The sequence below is a fragment of the Crocuta crocuta genome, unplaced genomic scaffold (assembly GCF_008692635.1).
Source record: "Crocuta crocuta isolate KB4526 unplaced genomic scaffold, BGI_CrCroc_1.0 scaffold229, whole genome shotgun sequence".
In the NCBI taxonomy this organism is placed as follows: domain Eukaryota; kingdom Metazoa; phylum Chordata; class Mammalia; order Carnivora; family Hyaenidae; genus Crocuta; species Crocuta crocuta.
In genome coordinates this window covers 2,533,174-2,538,314 of record NW_027536464.1, presented here as the reverse complement: position 1 = coordinate 2,538,314, position 5,141 = coordinate 2,533,174, and the positions used below count along the sequence as shown (strand labels likewise).

The 5,141-nt window shown below is 46.2% G+C and overlaps 1 long non-coding RNA gene across 1 annotated transcript; it reads right to left on the bottom strand.

Moving 5' to 3' along the window:
* Positions 1-1,442: 1,442 nt before the first annotated feature.
* LOC144218748 (uncharacterized) lies at positions 1,443-4,743 on the bottom strand. Its single transcript, XR_013331250.1, has 3 exons — positions 4,641-4,743; positions 4,216-4,349; positions 1,443-1,527 (listed from the first exon to the last, which is right to left on the bottom strand). It is a non-coding gene; the product is annotated as an uncharacterized LOC144218748 (long non-coding RNA).
* Between the last annotated feature and the right edge of the window lie 398 nt (positions 4,744-5,141).

Here is a 5,141-nt window from a genome sequence, read left to right as displayed (position 1 = left end):
TGAACCTCTTTCCCATGCCAGGGAGATGTGATTCACCCACTGGCCAGATTTGAGCTTCCTGCTGCTCCCTCTTGGGGGTGGAGTCAGCTGGCCCAGGACCACGTGGGCTGGAAGGAAAATGGGCTACTAAACAGGAAATAAAATAAATGATAGTGATCCAAAATAGCAAACTAACACTTTGAGCACTATCGACGCTGTAAGCGCATTATTTTATTTAGTACCAACCTTGTGAGTTAGGTACTACTATCTCCATATTTGATAAGACAACCCAAATATTACCTCAAGTGGTGGAGAAGGGGGAAGATCCCAGGTCCCCCTGATTTCAGAGCCATTCTTGTACCATTTTGCCTGTAAATCACTCCATCTGACAAACCACTCAAGCTTGAAAATTTAGTCTTCTTCCACTTCTCTTTCTCCCTCATTCTTCACATCTAATGGTCACCAGATCCTGCTCTTTCTACCCCACCTTTCAGATTCCCCGACCCAAGTGGCCTCCATTACTTCTCTCCCACATATAGACAAATATCGTCCCTACCCCAGGACCCTCCAGTGATGGGCTTAGACTGGACATAACTCATAGACACGCCTTAGTTAGCCTGATTTTTAAAAATATTTGAGGCAAAATTTTTAAATTAGAATATTCCTCAAGCATATAATTTTTCAACTTATTTTGAAAAACTGGAAGATCTGCATCCCGCACGCCCCCCACCCCATGCCAATAATGGATAAAACGGCATAGCCATTGCCTGCCTTAAAAAGGGCAACTGTGCTGTGGTTTGCCAGTGTTCCCACGTTCCTGTTCTTTTTATAAATAAAATTAAAATATTTGAAAAGGTACTATATCCACTGGTTTAGAAGACAGAAGGTACAAGGAGGGATACAGTGAACAGTCTTGAAACTCTTTCGCCTCCCTTGTAGCTTCCCAGAGATATTCTGTACATAAACAACCAAGTACACTCTCTCTCTCTCTCTCTCTTCCTTATCTTTACAAACAGGACATCATGCCAAATTCCCTCCCAGTTACCTTGGTGTTTTTTCTTAACAATGTCTCTTGGAGATTATGTCATGTCTGTACAGAAAGAGCTTCCTCGTTTTGTGGGGGAGGGGGGTGGTTTACAGCTGGATAGAATTCTATTGTATGAATATACCATAATGTATTTAACCAGTAACATATTGATGGACTTTTGGGGCATTTCAAGTCATTTGCTATTATAAACATTACTATAATGAATAAACACACACAACTGCGATTTCACACGTAAATAAGAATAAATTCCAGAAGTAGAATTGCAGGGTCGAAAAGGATATGCTAAAATGAAGCTTTTAATTGCAGGAGACAAAACATGATATCCAAAAATTAAAGATGACTCTTGCTACACCACACTGACTCACCCATACTGATGTCTCGAATCTATCTCTTCTACCAGGCACTAAGTTCCCGCAAAGCAAGAAGCTGGCTTGTCTCACTTATCATCACATCCTTACCATCCAGCACCATGCCTAGAACATAGTGTCAACCAACAGGGGCTAGAGGGAGGGAGAGAGAAAGAAAGCGTTATTTTTTTTTTAAGACTTTATTGTTGATTTATTTCTTTTTAAATGCATTTATTTATGGGGGTGGGGAGTGAGACAGAGAATCCCAACCCACACTGACAGTGAGAAGCCCAACGTAGGGCTCATACCCACTAACGGTGAGATCATGACCTGAGCCAAAATCAAAAGTCAGACATTCAACCAACTGAGCCACTCAGGTGATTATTTTAAATAGAGGCTAATTCTTAGGAAGCTGGGCTCACCCAAAGGCCCTGATTCTATGAGCTAACAGAATAAAGAATCATTAGGCCCTCCAAAAAGTCTCCCAAGTACACCAGAGGGAAAAAGAAAAGTAACTCAACCCTAAGGTCGGGCTGCAGTAGAGCGAACATGCCTCCTTCTGAGACAAGGAGCTGTATTAGATGCCATTCTCCTACTTGGCCCGAGTGAGAACAATACTGTGGAAGCCAATCCCTCTCTATTCCAGGAAGGGAAAAGTTGAGTTGGAGGTAGAAAGATGGTCCATCAGGGGAAAAGATAATCAGCCCTCTGTTCTTTTAGTTTTAACTAGAGCCACATTGCTCTCCAGCTTGACGGAATGATGTTGATAGATGCCTTTCCTTTTCATCCAGATATTTCCCACATGGCTTCAGGAGTCCCTGAATGGTATGTTTTGGCACAAACTATACCCAGAGGATCTTTAAGAGGTCTTACCCCTAAGCAAATTCAATAAAACAAAGTGAACAAGCCCTTGGCACTAGCTAGAATTCTCTCCAAACTCAATATTGAGGCCTGATGCACTTTCCAAAAGTGGAAGCCACCAGCAGGCCCTCGGTATTTTTGGAATGTATGAATGCCTGAAGACAGAGCGGTAGAGGTGTAAGAAGACTACACCAAGGATTTGAGAGCTTCTCCCCTCCCAACCCAGTAACACCAACCAAGCTTGAGAGGAGGAAGGAGAAGAAGAAGGACAAAGAGAAAATGGGGTAGGAGAGACTTGGTTCTGACTGGAGGGAGGTGGGTGACTCTGGGAGGAAAGCAGGACAGCAATGGTTCAGCTGGACAGAGAGAGAGAGAGAGAGAGCAGGAGAGGAGAGAAAAGCAGGGGGAAGGGAGAGGAGAGCTGGGGACACAGGGAAATGTGCAGGGCTTACTAGGGCTGCTTCTCCCCTGGCTTGGTGGAGAGTATGCCTGAATCCCCCTGATCTCTTTCATGGAAAGGGCAGGTCTTCCTAGAGGAAGACCACAGAGGTCCATGACAGGCTGTCTCCTGGGAGGTTATGGAAACAGGGGCTGTGGTCAGGCCAACTGGAGAGGCGTTTCGGCGACGGTTTGCCCTGGTATGTGAAAAATTCTTCCTGCTTAGATAGTTGGCAAACATTTTAGAGGCAAAATGGAATTTATTAACAGAAAATATTTGTCAAGGATTGTTCCTTTCCCCTCCCTCTGTTCTTTTTTCCCTCTCTCTCTCTTTTTTTATCTTCTCCTTCTCCAGATGGAGAACTTCATTAACCAGGTTCTTTCATCTTCCTTTGTGGTTTGGATCTCTAGGCCTGGCCTGAAAGAAGAGGGAGATGGCTGAAAAGGAAACGTTTGGTCCTCTGCCCACAGGACAGCTTCCTTCTCTACATACAGGTGTCAGCCTTCTGCCCCAGAAAGAGCCTGCACTGCTATGGAATTGTCTTTCCAGAGGAATTCTTTCTGTTCATCCTGGTGTGGACTTGTGACCCCACAGACCAAGGTTTGAATCCACGATCCACCACTTATTAGTGGTGTGGCTTTCATCTTTTGGGGCCTCCATTTCCTTAGGAACAAAAGGAGGGGGTGTGATCCTTGCCTCTTGCCAGTGCTGTGAGGCTACAATGAGAAAGTGTATGTTAAATGTCTGGTACAGCGTCCAGCCCAGAGTAAAACATCAATGGCTGCTAGCTCTGTTACTTCTGACAGAGCACAGAGAGCCTGTGCTAACCAGCTCACACAGTCACTCGACTAAGAATCAGAACATGGCAGCTACAGGTATCGGTTCATACGAAATTTACAGTTAACCAGAGGCAGCAAAAATAGAGACAGTTATTAAGAGTTCACTAAGGACCTCGACACTTTATCAGTATTATTTAGCCCACACTGCCAGCTTTCCATTATTCCAAAGTAGGAGTAGAGCAGCTGAAACAGCATTTGAACCCAGGCCATCTTGTTCTCTAGTGTACTCTGGTAATCATAACGAATGCTCCACCCCTGTGGCAATGGAAAGGAACCATGGAATAAAATCACTCTAGAAACCAGACAGGCTTGAGAGATCAGGTTTTCCAGATCTGCTTTGCAGAGGAGGGAAATTAAGCCAGAGAAGGGAAATTCTCACCCAAGGGGATTTCTACCATGTAGTGGGAGAGCCAGGACCAGACACCCAGCATCTGGAATCTCAGGCCAGTTGTCACAGAGAAGAAAGGAATGGTCAGATTTGCTGGGGAGAGAGACCACTGGTTGGCCACTGCCCTTGAGAACTGCAGGTCTTAACTTAAGTCCACAAATTTAACCCACAAGTCAAACTCTTTTCAACCACCTATGAGCGGGTGTCTGCCATGAGGGAGGCATCAAGGGGTGCATTCACCAGGAGGGAGGTGGAAGACAGAGGACACCTCCTCTGTGGAACTGGGAACAGGCATTGGGCCATGTTAAACTCACCTCTGATGAGCTGGAACGAGGCAGCTTCAGGACCACTGAGCGTGAATCCAATGTGGGGCTCTGTGGAGATCTAGAAGAAGAGGGGCCTGTAGTATACCTCTTGAGGAGCCAGGCAAGACTCGTTTGCAACAGTCCTGAGAAACCAAGTGCAGAACTCCGTTTTCTCCAATGTAGGCAGAGCCCTGCCACACCTGTGCACACAGGTTCTTCAAATACTCAAAGCATCCTTACCACTTGGTGAATAACCACTACCTTGAGCCGAGGAGTGCCCTGGCAACCCCTGTCTCTCTGCTGACACCTTTATACCTCCCCCCAAGTCCACCAACTGAACAGCTAACACAGGCCCCAGCAGAGGCATTCTGGAAGCTTGCTCCTGCCCTCAGAGTTGGCTGTTACAAATGATCCAGGACTAAATTCATTCTTACTGTTTTTATGTTTGAATGTCACCTCCAGATGAAGCTACCCAAATGGAATGAAGCATCTAAACAGAGGCACATGGGGTCGATCTGGGTGGCTCCTGAGAGGAGAGATTCCACAAAGGAAATCTGAAGGGGTAAGAGATACAATTTAGTGGCTAGGAGAGTGAGGGTTTGGACAAAAGCTCTGATTAAGGGGCAGTCGTCTTGTTGCATGCAGAGGTTTAAATACAGGGTTCAGACGACTTTCACATCCCTCTGCCCTCTGCTGCCCCCTGGGCCCCTCCCAGTGACAGACTCAGAGGGCCAGCCCAGTAGCCAGCGGCCACATTATTAATACTTCTTGATCTGCCGGACTCCCTGTGGTTTCTCTGCTAGCGATGCCCTCCCTCCCCTCATTGCACACGCTTGGGGCTTATGCTCCTAGACAACTCGTGCTGGAAGAATGCAGGTCACAACAGCCATAGAAGGCTCCCCAGCAACCCACCAAATCCTCTGCCCAGCACGGTC